At 38.3% G+C, this 18324-nt stretch overlaps 1 protein-coding gene across 1 annotated transcript in view; it reads left to right on the forward strand.

Annotated features, from left to right (window-relative positions):
* Positions 1-2094: 2094 nt before the first annotated feature.
* tnk2b (tyrosine kinase, non-receptor, 2b) overlaps positions 2095-18324 on the forward strand; it is an 86896-nt gene continuing 70666 nt past the window's right edge. Inside the window, exon 1 of the mRNA XM_034703709.1 lies at positions 2095-2362. The gene's annotated coding sequence lies outside the window, so the exon portion shown is untranslated. The remainder of the gene's footprint in view (positions 2363-18324) is intronic.

Below are 18324 nucleotides of genomic sequence, written 5' to 3' on the forward strand. Positions count from 1 at the left end.
AACAATAATACCTATCCTTTCAGTGAAGACTCAGCACACACCACAGAATTATACTTGTTATGACAGTCTTTGACCAGTTGATGGAGACAAAGTCAACCATTTGATTTTATTCCAATTTCAACCTGTCCACATGTTACCTCTATCACTCACACAAGAATGGTTGTCCATGAAGTCAAGGTTTGGAATTGAATGGAAGCAAGACTTTAACTTTTCCTGTCCAAATTTGTAGAGGTGAATAATTTGACAATTTTTACTGAAGCTTAAAATTGAGACACATAATAACATAGCTAATTTTCAAATTGAGATAAATGTTTTGAAATTGAAACTCTGATCGAAATTTTCAATTCTAAGTTTCAATACTTTTAATTGACCGAAGTACTAACCACTTTATTTTCAGCTTGAAACAGTGCAGGAACGGTGCAAATCTGTGACATGTTTCTTTAAGAGTGGGCTGACAGCCTGAATGTACTTCACAGATAGTGGACAACAAGAGCTCTCACTTTGTCAGGGATTGCTGCTGCAGATTAGGATTCAGTGAAATACAGAAAAGTACAATAAAAATAAAACAATTGGAAATATTGTGATGCTAACAGCTGACTAATCCAGAACAAATTCACACATCTATAATAAGGCTAAGGAAGCCTTTTTACTAGCAGGACCCAGGCCAATGAGGAAAAAGGAACAACAATAACTTCAAATTAAGAATTTGCTGGATGTGCAGCAGCATTAGTGTTAGATAGATATTTTACAGCTGGCTGCTGCGCTTAAACAGATACAACATTTCTGGCTCATATTTCAATTTGGATTGTTTTTGAAATGAAGGTTAATTAGGCATAAAGTTCATGTTACCCAATGTTACATCTCATAACAAAATATTACTATTATCTTAACTGGCTTCATTAAAGCTAAGTCTCAAGCCACAGAGGAGTTTTATTTTTTTTACTTTTCTTTCTGTTATGTTGCATCCTTTACGAATACACAATCTAATACAAATGAGATACTTGACATTTTCTAGTGTTGAAAGGGGAAAAAATGTAATGACATTATGTGTAATGTAACTCGTGTAACATTTTGAAAATAACACCTAAATGAATAAAATAATGACTGGTAATTGGCAAAATAGCAATGAAAATATATATGATAGAAGTCATCACAATAAACATTTTGTGCATATTAGAATATTATACATCTTTATAATTTCTATATTCTAATGATACTTTGAGAATAATTACACTAAGAAAAAATGTGTTATTTGCATGTTTTTTAGTGTGAGTATGTGTGCATACAAACATAATTTGATAATTGAAGTAACCAAGTAACTAAATGCATACCCATACAGATGTAAAGATGCATTAACTTTTATATCTACTCTACCTGGCAGTGCTCTATACTTCAGCAGTTTTGGAAGAGAGTGATACTATCTCTAACATTCATGATGAAACTCTTCCAATGGATCCAGAGATTTGTTTGCTAGGCAACTTTGCTAATATTAATTTTAAAGATCGCTGTGCTCTCAAGCTTATAGAAATCTTGCTGATCATTGCCAAACAAATGTAAAAAAAAAATGTTTCCTTGAAATGGAAATCAAATGTTGACATTTCTATTGGACTCTGGCTTCCTGAAATTAATAAATGTGTTCAACTAGAGAAAATAACACAGCCTGAGAAATAGGAGTAAAACATTTTATAAGATATGGCAACCCTGTCTGGACTACATGGAGAACCTGCCATCTCACATGATGGACTGTGCCATTGTACAACAAAACTGTATTGAGAATGTCTTGAATATCACATTTGAGGTGAAGATTCATTTTGTCTCTCGTCTATTTTTGTAAAGTTTTTTTTTTTTTTTTTTTCTATTTTTGTTATTTTGGAACTACCTACTGTCTGTATTTATTCTGTAATATTAACTTCTCTCAAACAGTAGGCTTCCTTCTCTTCTTTTCTGTCCTTTATATATATCTATTTTCTGTTTGTCTTTAAATCTGAAAAGCAAAATGAAATATTCAAACAAGAAATGCATGAACTGAAAACAGTTTGATTCCCTTGTTAGTAGTGATCCATCTTAACTTCTCCAAACGATCTTTGTCTCGTACAAAGACACCAAAGAACTGACGCCAGCAGCCTGTGAGCTCAAACCCCTGTGTGACTGTCTGTTCATGGACAGGGACCTGGTGTGCGTGTAAACTACTGGACACAGACTTGTGCAAACTTTACCCAGTGTCAGCCTCTTTCACTTCATGTCCGAGACCATTCATAGCGACCCACATGTCAGGACTTGGGAACTTATAGCCGGTTTGCTGGAGTGCTAAAACACACCGGAACAGGAGGTGACAGCAGGTGACAGGAGCTGAGATTGACAGGTAGGAGAAGAGTCTGGAAAGACCTGGCACACATGCTTTAATTATCATTTCTGTTTGGAGGGGTTAGCCTAACAATGTGAAAGAAAACTGCAATACTGACTTGTGGTGTAAACACCTGTTACTGTAGTATTGCCATGCAATCACCATGCAGGCTGGTGGTAGTCTATCAGGCAGGTGCTGAGTTTGTTTGGGGTGTTCTGGTGAATTGTGTTACAGGTACATTTTTGGTGCACATTAGAATCAAAACGTAACTTTTATTTAAAATGTCACAGGATAAATACAGGCTGCTAATGTGTACTGACAACACTAGGATCAACATCATCCATAAAGTAAAAGTTTTTAATTAGAATTCAATCATACTTAAAGCTCCTATGAGGAACTTTTGCTTTGTGTCACTTTTGGCGCCCCTTGTGGACAAGGTAGTCTTTGCTTATCCTGTCCTCTACATGCTGAAGTAATGTCCTCTGACAAAAAGTCTCATGCTGCTGATTTTACAATTAAATGTGTCACTTATTGTGAATATTTGATGAGAAAAATGTAAAATAAGGTCTGTTTCTTCAGCTGCATGGCTGGCACCTACCCCCTCACACCGGTTTCAAGCATGAAATATCATAAAATAGGAATTGTCAGTCTTGTCACTTATTACCTGGGTTGCTTTTGGGGATAACAAAGAAGCACCAGTATCAATTTTTAGTCTGTTTCATAACTGGCAAAAAACCTAATCACAGGAGCTTTAAGTGTGTGAGTTGTATTCGGCTTATGTGGTGGCTTTGAATGAAATAAAAACAGCGCAGGTGAGTTAAATTAGGTTAATTATCCTCAAAATGTGTCAACTGCAGGTAATTTACTTAAATACTCAATAATACTTTTAACATTACCAAAAAAATGACAACACCCTTCTTCAGTAGTGTCTAAATTGTGATGAAGAAATCTCCAATTAAAGTGCATCTTCACTCAGTTGTCTATAATAAACAAATAAAGTCAAAACATGTGATACAGAGTCGAGGGAAAACTGTGAAATCATCCTTTATGGTGTGAAAAAAGTGGACAAATATCTGCTTAGTCACATTAGTGTTAAGAAGCTATCTGAGGACGTGCAAAAGAGGCGTTGTTGTCAAAAGTGTGAGCTACAAGTTGGCCTAAATTCTCTTTGTTTCCCAAAGACTTCTTTGACTCAGCAGCGTTCATCGAACGGATACGTCAAAACAACACGGTAAGATTTTCTACTTTACCTTCCTTTATTGTCACATACAGAAAAAACTATGAATGTAGATGACTGGGGAAGTTTGTAGAAAGTTAAATCATGGAGTCAGTCTTTTTTGTTTTGTTTCCTGTTTACATTTTTTTGTTAACATACTGTAAATTGTTAGGTTCAGAGCTATGCAACATACAGGTATACTTTGAAGAGTGATAGTGAGACTTGATTAAGACCAGGTTGTTGCAGGGGTGTGACGTAATATATATAATACACTATTATTGTATCCCTGGCAACAAATAATAATATTCTTTTCCCATCCAATCTTACTCACTTGTTACTTCATGACTCTCCTTTGTTATGACATTAACCGTGCACTTTCCCTTTAAGGAGCATATTGTAGGCTATATTACATTCAGTCAGTTATTGTAATGTAAAGAGTTGTCTTGTGGGACATGTATCTGGTATTATATCTTATTAGATAATAATGTATTATATCCTATCATATTGTATTGTTTCTTATCACATAAGAGTGTTAGAGTCTGATTTCTGGCTAAAATCTGCAAATTAAAATCTGCTTACATAGATGAATGGATGTTTTTTTCCCCCATTTTAAGCGCATCATTTTTCTTTACAGTTTTTCACTTGTATTAATCTGATGTATGACTATGTTCCTTTTTATTTGTCAAAAACACAGATTTAAAAGAAAACCATCCAGAGTGACAGAGATCTTCACCTCAGTCTCACCTTATCAGCCCTGTCCTGATGAGCACACTATTGAACATTGTTTTAACCCACTGAAAAGTGGAAAGAAGATGTGTTTAAGATATTGAAGTTGCTATTTTATAACTCAACTTTTCATAAAGTCAAAGTCTTCTTTATAGTCAAAAACTGCAGTATGCACCAGACATACAGAGGATTTGATATTGCGATTCTTTCTCAGACCCTAGAAACAACAACAACAACAACAACAGATAAACATAGGAAATACACACAAGACAAAGATAATGTATAAAAAAGACCTAGCTAGAAAAGATAAGATGAAGTTAAAAGAAGTAAGCTGATAAATATAGTAAAATTTGGGTTCAAATAGTGCAAAAAACTTTACTGTAGTGCAATCTAAAATCAACATAACAACACAGAAGACAGTTACAAATAATAATTCTGAAAAGAAGAATAATCTTTTTTTTGGTTACAGTATTAATATAACAAAGCAAATGGAGCTGAAGTTAGGTAGTTGTTAACCCTTACAGTATTGCAAACATTATGTGGACTATCAACATGCCTGTTTCAATTAAATCTGAGCCCTATAGCTGACCCCTTTTTAACCCTTTTAGCCCGCTGAGACCGGTTCCTGATGAATTGGACACTGCTTGATAACTCAGCATATTTCATATAACTGGGAGGCCAGATTATAACGTTTGTGAGGCTCTTTCCTGTTTGCAATCGGCTGTCACTGCCTGTATCATATGTAATTACTGAAAGTGGCTGCACCAGGTGCTAAAAGAAAACATAATTCACATAGACCTTCTTATAGGCTTCGTCTTCATTGTTCACAACCTCTAAATGGGTCTAGACGGTCTTATTTTATCTAAACTCCATCATTGTGTCCAAAGTTGAGCTTGAGATGATTGTCCATGCTTTTATTCCATCTCGTTCAGACTATTGTAATTCTATGGTCCAAAATGCTGCAGCTAAGCTCCTCACAAAATCCTCCTAATGGTCCCATGTCACACCCAACTTCAAGCCTCTGCATTGGCTCCCCATTAAGTTTTGTGTATAAAGCAACACATGTTCAGGCTCCAACATATATCGGAGAACTACTGAAGCTGTACAACTCCAGCAGGACTCTGAGGTCCTCTAATCAGGGTTTGCTGGCTGTCCCTCACACCAGACTAAAAACAAGAGATGACTGTGCTTTCGAGGTTGTTGCTCCACAACTTTGGAACAGTCTTTCTCTGGACCTGAGGGCTGTGGACACTGGATGTTTTCAAAAAGCAGTTAAAGAGCCATTTGTTTAGACAAGCATTTGTTTAACCTGTCTGTTTTGAGTATTTTGTCTAATTGTATGTAATTCTCGCTGTGTCTTGCTTTTTATTCTGTTATTGGAAAGCACTTTGTGACACCTGCTCTAGAAGGATGCTATATAAATACACTTTATTATTATTATCTTATTCATTTTTAAAAAGAGGTTTTATCATTCCTTTAGATTATTTCTACAATTTTAGCATTTATTTTACAAATGGATGTGACATGGCTGTTGTTTTACCTGTTACGTATCATCCTGTAACCTGTAGTAAGAAACTTTGTGAGAACATTTTCAGCTTCACATCACTGTGCTTTGTCTACAAAATAAAGGCATAATCCAAAATGAATGCTCATTTTTCTGTTTTTTTATTTTTTAACTTTACCTGTAAGTAGGGCTGGGCGATAATTTGATAGTGATAATTATCGTGATATGATTTTTCTCACTATAAATATAACAAATCCACGATAAAATGTTGTACCTATAATTACAACCCTCAACAATTGGAAAAGGAGGGGGGCGCGAGTGTGTCTTAAATGCTGGTTCACACCCAACATCAAACAGAAGAAGTCAGCATAGATAAGCCAATCATGTCACAGGGTAAGAGGTAGGTGGAGCTTAAAGACGACTGGATCGGAATGTAAACACAGCTTAATTGAGCGACAGCGACACTGAAGAAAACTCAAAACCTACCCGCTCAAAGCAGAGGGAAAAAATACTTGACAAGAAAGGACACTCAACTTGATGATGATTTGACATTTATTGTAAAAATAATCGATATCGACTGATGTGAAAAATGTTAGCGTGATATGATCTTTTTCAATACCGCCCAGGACTACCCACAACCACTGGAAATGTAGGGGGCGCTAATGTGTCTTAAAGGCTAGTTGCCATCCGACATTAGATGGAAGAAACAGACGACATTGAACAGCTAGTCCTGTCGCAGGGTAGAAGATGAGAGAAAGATACAAGCTAAGAAACTGTGTTTTCTTCAACTTTCACTCCGAAGCAAACATCTGCCTTTAAATTTAAATGAAATAATCATCCTATTTTATCTTGATAATTATCGATATTGACTTTTTTGATATCGCCCAGCTCTACCTGTGAGTCACCTAAAGTAACCTTTCAAAGCAAACAATAACATAAAGGTCAGACGTTTATCTGTCACTTCTGACAGTGTTCTCGTCTACATCAGCTGGTTTTAGACCAAATAGATCTCTGGACTCTCTTGAGAACAACACCCAACAAAGTAAAACAAGTCACTCCCCTCCTGAGCACTCCTATGTATTTCATGTGGTGAGCTCGTTTTTTATTGTCTGGTTTATGATTTTATGCTTTCAGGATGCTGAGGGAAGAGTTCAGTTTTATTCACCGTGTTGGACAATTAAGTTTTCTTATCTTATCCTTAAATACATTTTGAAATCTGACCACATTTTTTACATTGATGCTTTTATTATAACTGAAACCGCCAACGACTGTCTTCAGTGGAAGAATTTAAAAATGTAGAGCATAAAATCAATGTTTTCATCATAGTCCAACTGTGACAGAGAGAGTCATGCAGGAAATGAATGTTAACGTAGCAAAGATGTGACTACGTCAAATGAACAATGGATTTAGTGTGACACTCCTGTCGTTTATTCAAATCTAAATATGGTGTACAAATGAAGTGGACAGCTACAGAACGTAATAACAGCAATAACACCCTTTGTGTAGTTGTGCACTAAAACATCAGAAATCCCATCATCAAACACCTGCTGGAAAAATATCTGCTTGAAATATGCAGCTCAGCTTCCCAAGAGCCTTTCTTCTCTCTCTCTCTCTCTCTCTCTCTCTCTCTCTCTCTCTCTCTCTCTCTCTCTCTCTCTCTCTCTCTCTCTCTCTCTCTCTCTCTCTCTCTCTCTCTCTCTCTCTCTCTCTCTGACTCACAAACACCTGACACACCTGGTGTCATGGTGTCAGATACAAGACCTGAGGGCAGCAGAACAATTCCTCCTTCTCCTTTTCCAACACACATCTCACTCATCTCCTCAAGAATGAGGGTAGTTGGTCATTTTCACAATCTCCATTATACTTTGAAAGCAAAACCTCACTACCATCTATCTCTACCCCAGTCCTTACACACACACCCACACACCTGTCCCATCACAGACACACACACACACACACACACACACACACATATACACACACATATACACACACACACACACACACACACACACACACACACACACACACACACACACACACACACACACACACACATCCACACCAGCAGCCTGCTGTAATAGCTGTCATTATCTGTAGATGTATGAGTAATGCCCACAGTTTTATGTCAGCATTATGTAAGTCATTTGCTCATAACTGATTTTTTATTGGTACAATTAACCTTAATGGATGCCAATGTTTGACTGTAAATTCAGATTGACCTACTGTCTTTCAAGAGGGGAAAGTCCAGCCGAGTGCTGTGAAATCAGAATCATGTTTCTGAATACCACATGCATCTTAAAGATTTGTTTAAGTTGAGCTGAGGTATGTGATGAATGTGTGTAACTGTGTCAAGGTTGTTCCTGAGTTCATCTTGGTAAAGAGTGTCAAAAAAGATTTGAGCGTACCAATTCAAAACCTTAATGTGATTTTGATCTTTGGCTTTCAGTTTGAGAGAATGGGTCAATATGGCTATGGCTGTATGATTGTATGGTTGGAATGGAGAGTTTGGGCAATGTGAACCTAAAGTGAATTATTTGGACATTTTAGCATGCTGCATGTGCTTTGTTTATTTACATATCTCCCCTCGCTACACCTTCACTGTGCGTACCTGTTCATTTTGCCTTTGTCCGGAGGGCCTACTCACATCACATGCTCTTCTAAGTGTTCTCTGGCATGATTTTATCTTTTTCCACATAATATCAAATATATAAGTACATCCTTGCCACATATAACTCAGCCACATTTAAAATGTCATTCTCTAGAAACACAAGTGGTGTAAATTGCAACATGATTGATTGACTGAGGCAAATGTGCGGTGACAATTCTTGTTAATATATACACGTGGACAAAACACGTGTCCCAGCCAGTTTCATTAGTTTGTTTTTTACAAAGATTCTGTTGGACCAAAATTCAAAAGCAATGTCTGATTTTCATTAGTTAAATTCCAGTATTTTTTTTATTTTTTAGTACTTTTGTCAGTTTCAAATTAATTCTTTGACATTTGTGTTTTTTTTGTCTTAAACGGAAGGGCACCAACAATTTGTCCACGTGTGAACCAAGCGGCAAATTCCGGTCTGAAAATATGAGTCCAAAGCGGAAGTGCTAAAAACTGCAGTTCATTGCGGCAATTTCGAAGATATTGAGATTACAAGTCTTCCATTGAGAGGCACAGCTGACTTGATTGACAGGCGGGATCACTGTAGCTGTTGGCTAGGAGGCTCAAAGCCCGCCCCCACTTACGTCACAATCGCTCAACAGCAGCAATATGGCCGCCGCCGCTGCCGATTGGCCTCAAAACAGGGCTTCAAAAACAGATGGGCAACGTCACGGATACTACGTCCATATTTGATACAGTCTGTGGTGTGGACAAATAAAAGATTCAGACAGAGGACAGACAAAAATATGTGGTGAATTAGCAACCTTTAGAGATTATATCTTTACTGAACCTTCTGGTGAACCATGCTCTGGTTCCTTGTTTTCTGAAATTTGAGGTAGCATGCTGGAATAAAGACGTCCTCTGCCTCTCACCTGGATTTGGCTCAAGTGCCAACCACTGATGTTGAAAAATAAACCCTGTGCCAAAGTGGAAAAACTGCACTTACTTGAGTGTCCACTTGAGGCTGGCTGCAAAATCCAAGGAATCTCATTAGTGCGCATATTTAAGAACCCAATATTACTACAGAATTTAACATGTTAGCCTGGCATCAGAATCGGTGGGTATTTCCATAATGTATCCATTAAGATAATGTAATGGTACACACATTTTCATAAATAGGAGCACAGCTGAGTGGGATATCAGGTGGGATAGCGTTGTAGCTGTTTGTAAGGAGACTAAAAACACACCACAGCTCCGCCTCTTTGAGTTCTAGGTTGACTGAAAGTTAGGATGAGTCAGCATATCCAGTACAGTGACTCGACCACCAACAATGGACTTCAAAAACCTAGTGGGTGGGTGGCGTCACTGTGACTACGTCCATGTTTTATACAAACTATGACTTTGCTCTGTTAACTCCCACTATTCTCATGCTGTAGCTGTTCAATGTCTCATTAGGATGATCCAGTGTTCGACGTGAAAGCATTCCTATTTTCAACACATATATTATAAACCGTTTTTGTTCCTCTTTAGTGATTCTCTGCTGTAATGTGTAGCAGTCTGTTCTTTTTCCATGGCCTGACTGAATTCAGACTCCAGCTCTGATCTTATTACTTGCAGGATTAGTCTCTAAAGTAGTAGGATGAGGCTGACAGTCATATGACAGAAGTGCAGTTAAACACATTTACTGACACTAAGTCAGTCATGCTCTCCTCACTCACTACACTCTGATTTAAGAACGTGGTTGTATGACTGAGACTGATTTGATTTTTAAAGGATTTGTAAAGCACATATGATGTTTGTTTCTTTTCTTTTAGCTGAATTTTTACTTTCAATCTTTTATCACTCTATTTCCGTATTTTCATAATTTGCGCTCATGAGAGGGGTACGGCTGTTTCCTCTGTGCTTCCATAAAGTTTGACCTCACTCAAACATTTCTTTAAGCTCACATTTTTTTTACCAGTAAATCACACATTTTGTTTCTGTGAATAGGATTTTTTAATTTTTTAAAGCTGTTTGTTGACTGATGTCAGGTAGGGATTTGTTCTCAGGAAGAAATACTAAAATGATCATGGACAGCGGGCTTATTTTCAGATGGATTTAAATGGTCTACATAATAATGCTGTTTGTTTGTTTGTTTGTTTAGTGTTTATTTCGAACATGTAAAAGACACAAAAAAGACAAAAGACAAACTTTATATAAAATGCAAAAAAAAAAAGAATATATATATACTTAAAATAATAATCAAAATAATTATAACAATACTAATAAATTGAATCCTCACTAATATAACTTGTGTTCACATATCTGAAAAGGAGTGGGAAGAAGTAAAACTTATTAAGTCCCACCCCTTCTTCATCAATTAATCAATTATGGGAAAAAAAACATTTAATATATTTTTTTAATATATTTTTTTCTTTAACTAATTGCTTTATATAATAGTACTACGTGTATATATACACATATGCCTACACACACACATCTATACATGCATACATGTGTACGTACACACACATACACATATTCTCACACATTGTATTTATCTCCATGACAGATTTAATGATTCCAAACATAAATAGATACGTTTACCGACTACTAAGATTTGCAGTCTAAAATGTTTTAGCAGTGTTGGCTTAAGCTTGGTAACTTACAACAATAATTTGTTGTAAGTTTTGAAAAGTAAAGGCGCAGAAATCTGGGTCGTACCACTCCTGTTCTTCGTCATTTTAATACAAAGCGTAGGAGGTAAAGGTGCTTCCTCCTCCTCATGACATTACACAGAGTGATAGTTATAATTCCCGACATTAGTCTTTGATTGTAACACACACCTGGCTCTGTTACCCCACATGTTTAAACACACCCGATGATGTTATTTTGAAAACTATTATTACTGTTCTACTCAGAGAATATGACTGAATGTGAATGGACATGTAAGATGGACTGGAAGGAAACTATCAGTCAGTGCTGGCGTGTTGCCCAGCAAGCACTTAGCAATAGTGTCAAATCTGGGGAGTGCCTACTCTTAACTTGGATGCTCGCTCTGTGGGAATATTGCACCACCTTCCTTCCTGGGTAAAAATGCTTGAAACGCTTGATGACTCAGAGCAATCAATGCTGTTTATACTGCTTATGCTGATTTATACTGTCAGTCAAAGTCCATAGTTTAGATTGACAGGAGGCAGGGAGGCATGTCTTTGGACTGTGGGAGGAAGCTGGAGTACCAAGGGGGAACCCATGCATGCACAGGGAGAACATGCAAACTCTACACAGAAAAGCTCCTGCCTGGTTGGGGATTCAGACCAGGAACCTTCTTGCTGTGGCAACAGCGCTACCCACTGCACCACCATGCAGCCCAGCTGAAAACAGTCCCAGTTAAATGTAATATGAATTCCTATTTGAGTAATGATTGGTACAACCCATAAACAAGTAGTTTAGCAGACAAGGAAAGGTGGTTTAGAGAGTGGAGTGTGGCTACTATAATATTGGTTTCTTAATTAAGGTTGTTGGCAGCAAGGAAATAAATGTGTCCTTCAATCTGTCACTGTACTTGGCCAGTTAAAAGCCTAATTTTCAGTGAGGTTCTGCCCTAATGCTGTTAACAAAGATCCATCTTCACTACACTTATGTACTTTTTCACTGAGCCATGCAACAATGTAATATTGGTAATGAAGGTTTATTTATAAAGCACATTTTTACAACAAGGCAATTCCAAGTGTTTTACATAATAAATGAAAAGAATCATTGCAAAGGTCAACAAAACCACATTGAAAGAAGGCATTTAAAAATCATCAGAATAACACATTTATTTTAATTGTGTGTTATTTAAGTGTCACGAGTCAGCAAAAGGCAAACAAAAAGTGCAGGACCTAAAATGCAGATCCAAATAAAGAATTTAATAAACAAAACTTACTGTCGAACAAACACACTGGGAACACTGGGAACACTGGAAACACGGAAACAATTCAAACACTTAGAACATGCGGGTGGGGTAGATAATGATCTGACACAGAAGAGAGGAAACACAGAGTATATACACACTGGGTAACGAGTAACAGGACACAGGTGAGACCAACAAGGCACAGGTGAGGACAATCAACAAGGAGGGAGAAACACAAGAAGTAAAACTAGACTCAACACACTGGGAGACTTTTTCTACAAAAAAACAAACAGGAAACACGATAGACAAGAAACACACACAAGGATCCCCAAGGAAACACACACACAAGACAAAGATTATATATAACCAATACAGAATTTAAACAGGGAAGAAACACAAGGACAATCTATAGAATAAAACCAGAAATCAGACAGAATACAACAAAGAAAATACAAAACAAAGCAACTTATGACAATAAGTACTTGTTGGAAGGGGTAGAGGGGTCACAGGCTAACTCGCAATAGTATGATATGGAAATATTATCAATATGAAACGATGTAATGTTAATTGATAAATTGCAAGACAATCATATAATAATGTAAGATAAATGATTAGCTGAGGAACACAAAATACCCCCAAGAGATAAAGTGCAGGATTCATGCCATTAGCACCACCAGCAGGAGTCACAAAATACAGTAGTACAAGTACAGTATAGTCTAAGACAAAGCCCGTTGTCAGACTTGAAGTGGTCGTTTTGAAGATGACGTAATTCAGCCACTTTTCCTTTTGGTCAGTGGTGTGATGTTGACTTCATCAGTGGGGGCAGGCAGCATGAATAAAAGACCTTTCTGTTGACAGCAGAGTGCATGAATCAGCAATTACTGTGCAATGGAAACTACAGGAGAGGCCGGCTTTCTATTCAGCCTGACATAGCCTGTTTAATCATTAGCTTATTTAAAAGACAAAGAGCTAACAGACAGGATGAAGAGCTTCATATGCAAATATTGGGTCTCATGCATGAATACACAACCATCAGCCTGCAGGGATCTGTTGCTTTTTCTCTGCATTAAGAGAAAAATCCATACTGTCACATCCCATGTATTACCCAGTCAACATCACAGTATATTTTTATGTCACCATTGTTCAGCAGACCCTGGACGATCTCATACTAACAAAGCCGTTGTACTCGTGTATGCATACTGGGGTACTTCCTCTGAATCTGTTCCTCTTTTTCCTTTGAAAAGGCTGTTATTCAATCAACATTTAAAAACATGTGATGCACAGAATTGCAGCATGAACATGATGGACTGCTGGCTTTGGGGAGGTGAACCACTGAATTGTTCTGTGCAACAGTTTAGAGGGTATTGAGTTGATCTCATAGACTGTATAGATAATGGACGTAGTATCTGTGATGTCACCCATCTGTTTCTGAAGCGCTGTTTTGAAGCCAATCATCGGTGGGAGCCATATTGGAAATGCTGAAGTCAACTTAACTGCTGCTGAGCTAGTGTGAGGTAAAGAGGCGGGCTTTGAACCTCCTAGCCAACAGTTACAGTGTTTCTGCCTGTCAATCAAGTCAGCTGTTCCTCTCATAATGAAAAACTTGTAATCTTAATATCTTCGAAATTGATGAGTTATGAAAAAACTCACCCCCCGTACAGTGTGAGCGATCGAAAAATGAGCTATCCAGACTAAACTCGTTTAAGTAACCGGCTGTAAACATGTTTAATTTTGCTTTGAAGATCAGCTTTTTTAAATTCATGTGAATGTCCGGTACTTCCAGAGCCAGCCTCAAGTGGACACTCGAGGAACTGCAGTTTTTAACACTTCCGCATTGGCCTCAATTCTCTTAGCCGGAGGTTGCCGCTTGGTTGATCTCTATAAAAGAACAGATGCACAATATTGTTGCAGCAACAATATTTCTGTGCATGCATGTGCAACTATCATACTGCAGGATTTGCAATGTTTTAAAAGTAAAATTAACCCGAAATAGCTTTGGAATAATTTATTTGCTGTCTGATGCTAAATAACAACATGAGCCAGAAGATAATGGAACAATACACAGCTTCAAGGTTATAATTGGCTGGATTGTGCAGAGACTGGGAGTGGCCATACAGAGACTTACATGAACATATCCCAAGTCTCAGAGTTTACATGTAACATAAGCTCATAGATTTAGCTACTGATGGCTTAACTGTACCTCAGGCATGAGAGCCTTAGCAAATCCAGCCAAGTGTAGAAGTTGGACCCTCTCAAAATTCATTTTGGATGGCTTGTTAGTAGACTTTAAATAGCAGTTCTTAAACTGTTTGCAAACCCCCCCTGATCAGTGTCAACAGAACCTTGTTGTAAAGGTTGATACTGTTAAGATGAATAGTAGGGATTCCAGGTCACGGATACAGTTGTGTGTCTGATCAGATATGCCCAAGATAACAGTCTGACCTTGACCTTCCAAAGCAGGATCACCACCTGAGTCCAGTCAGTGTTTTATCCATTAGGAACACTGGGTCCTGTGATTCTTCTCTCTGCTAAGAACATTGTATATGTTCTAAATGGTTTGTTGGGATGACCGTACCAGTATGTTTTGCTTCGGAGTATCAGGACTTCAAGGTACACCGATGTTTTTAACTTGTACACTTTGGTCAAGTAACATCTTCTTAAACATATCACTTAGCAGATGCAATAGAGATGGTTTTGGTAAAGGGACTGACCTGCTGTGACCCCACACCAGCAATCATTTGGCTATTACTTTCACTGATCCAGGATCTGGCCTGCCCCTGACATTGTACCACAAGCAGTGTTGTTCAAAATGGAAAAGGATACAGCTGGGCTAGGTCAATTTTCTCAGAATTAGGACAATCTATCAACAGTAGGACAACTACTTAGGGAATGTCAACTAACCAAAAACCAGGGGTCATGAGGTGACACACAGCCAATAGCTGTTGAACACACCAAAGAGCTTTTAAAATGTACCATCAGTGTCCTGTCTTGCATTCTACCACTGTAATGTGGTGGCTGCAGGTAGTAATTGGATAAGGCAGCACTCTTTTAACGCCATAGTTTTTTTTTAAGTTATATTTTTGGGACATTTTTGCTTTTATGGATAGGGGAGCTGAAGAGAGACAAGAAATGTGGGGAGCAGAGAGAGGGGAGGACATGCAGTAAATGGTCGAGGCTGGAATTGAACCTGCGACTGCTGCGACGAGGACTATAGCCTCTGTATGTGGGGCGCTTAGACTGCTAGGCCACCAGTGCCCTGACTCCATAGTTGGCGGTGGAAATCTGGAGTACATTGTTCAAGATGAATCATTTAAGAAGAAATATCACAGAACTAAATAGAAAGGAAAGATTTTGCTTTTTTAGGGCCACAAAAAAAAGAAAAATAAGCAGTTTAAGCCACTGACTTCTTGCCATCGATTGTTCTCAAAGTGATCATTGTTACTCCACAGTGTCAACATCTTATGAGGGTCATGAAATTTAATATGTTTCCTATTGTTCAGAAATGGTTCCACATCAACCATCAAATACAAAAAAGAAAAAGGCAGGAGGGACTTGCTCAATATGGGCAGAGCCAAATGTTTGACTGTAACCACATTGGGTAACTCCTTGTATTGCACACTGCAGTGAGGGGCGCTCAGTATTAAGTGGCCTCTGTGCTTTGTGCACTCTGTTTGTGCAGTTTATTTCTGGCCTTTCTTACGCTCTCTAGGGACTGGGTGGTGTTTGTCTGTCTTCATGTGCCAGGGTGGGGGCTGTGGCTATAAACTACCTTCTTCCAGTTCTGCCCACTCTCAGAGTTGTGCAACAAAAATGTAAAAACTGCCGGGGTTGTGTGCTGTGGCCCTCTGGCATGTTACAGATTGTTGTCAATAAAGAAAAACAGCTTCCTGTTTCAGTCTGAGCCATTAATGCATGAATAGTGCATGTGTCAATAAATGAATGACATCCCATGGGGTGTTTGTCACTTAAAAGCTACCACTCTGTTGAATGTGTGTATTTGTTTATAGTTCACAACGATGGGGCTCTATGATTGGTGTCCTGCGTGCTAGTGTTAAACCACGCACAGCTACATACGTAGTCTTTTTTTTCTTACAGACAAAGGAGACATTTGTGGAGGGTATGCATGGAGGAAGAATAGCTTGGTGTTCCTGCTTGTTGTGAGCTTCTCCTCTGACACTGTAGGCTGCAGGCAGCTACTTTACTAGGTGGTGGGTGGACTGTGTCCTCGTCTGTCCGTGTGAATTGCATTGATTCATTCATACTGCCCTCTCCTGCACAGGGCCCCTCAGGCATTCCTACCACAGCCCCCAGACCTGGTTTGGAGCAACGTCAAGTCAATTCACATCCAGCGATGGAAGTTGTTTCCGGATGTAGCCTACATGTAGGAAATTGATTCAACAGGATATGTTGGGTTTTTTAGGATTTATATAAAATAGCTATGGGCTCCAAAATGACTAAAAAGTAGCTCAATCAAAATATCACAGATTTGTTTCACTCTGTTTTGCAAAGTTATTAATTTAGAGAAAATTACTCATCTTTGTGGTTACTCTTTTCAGGTGTGGCTGACACTCTGTTCGGTCAAGTGTGTGAGAGTGGGTAGATAGTGTTGCTGAAATTCTGGTTTCCTCTTCATCCTTTTGGAACATTTTGCCCTGAAAGCCAAACATGGCTAGTGGCTGTTAGCACAGTGAACAGGTTATGCAAATAAGAATCCCGACAGGGTGAGCAGGACAAGGAGGGGACTTATATCACCCTGTTGGGAACCACCCGATCACTGTACATTGTTTTACTTATTACCTTGCTACCAGCCAAGCAGCAACCTCCGCATCTGAGAATTAAAGCTGATGCGGAAGTGTTATAAACTGTAGTTCCCTCAGTGTCCACTTGAGGCGGGCTCAAAGTGGAGCAAAATTAAACATGTTTACAGCCTGGACCAAAACATTATTTAGCCTGAACTGCCAATTTATATAACCACACACATTGTGCAATTTTTTTGTATTGCTTATTAGTTCAGAAGATATTAAAGATGGCTAGTTTTGCATAATTGGGGGCACGACTGACATGACCAACAGATGGGTGTAAGTACACTTTAGCTGTTAGCAAGAGGGATAAAGGCTTGCCCAAACTCCACCTCTTTAAAGTTATATTTTTGGGCATTTTTGCCTTTATTGATAGGACAGCTATGGATAGACAGGAAATGTGGGGAGTGGAGAGTGGGGAAGGAAATGCAGTAAATGGTCAAGGCTTGGAATCAAACTGGGGACCTCTGTATGTGGGACGCTTAGACCGTTAGGCCACCAGCAACCCAACACCACCTCTTTACCTATAGTTAGGTTGAGACAGCATTTTCAACATGGCACCCACCAACAATAGGCATACAATTCTGCTTCAGAAACCGGTGGGTTGCACTCCTAAGGCTACGTCCATGTATTATATAGTCTATGCTACAAAAGCTACAAAGAAGTTGACACAAAATATTGATTTAAAGATGATTTTATTAATTTAAAAAGGCTGCATTTATGCTGTATAATGAAATTGACCCCCTCTGTTGCCATGGTCAGTAACACTTCCATGGTGGCAGAGTCTTTTCATTAAACTGAACATCTCAATGAAGAGTCACGCTGAAACATTACCCCGCTTATTTATGATAGTTAAGTTTAAACTGAACATTTCCATTAAAGGTAATGTTAGACGAGGTGAACAGGACTTCTGCAGGGATATTCATGCACGCATTTCTGTCATCATTCATCAGAGATGGTAGGGGCTCATTAGCTCCTCAGGCTGCTCTCACATCTGTGTCCAATAGCTCTCAAGATCAGCCTGAGACTTGCATAACAATGGATCGTTTTATGTTTATTATCCAGAAGCATACAAAAGATTATTCTTTGGGGAAACAGGATTTACTTGAAGGTCAGAAGTTTGTCTGTGACAGCTGAAATTGTCTACCACTCTTTCAAAAAGGCACTAACTTGTTATCTCATATAAAAAATAGTTTAATCATATGAAGTTCAAGCATTAGTGGTCAACAGCTTCATTTACCAACTTATTCTTGACAGTTTTA

The sequence above is a fragment of the Notolabrus celidotus genome, chromosome 15, assembly GCF_009762535.1.
Source record: "Notolabrus celidotus isolate fNotCel1 chromosome 15, fNotCel1.pri, whole genome shotgun sequence".
Classification (NCBI taxonomy): domain Eukaryota; kingdom Metazoa; phylum Chordata; class Actinopteri; order Labriformes; family Labridae; genus Notolabrus; species Notolabrus celidotus.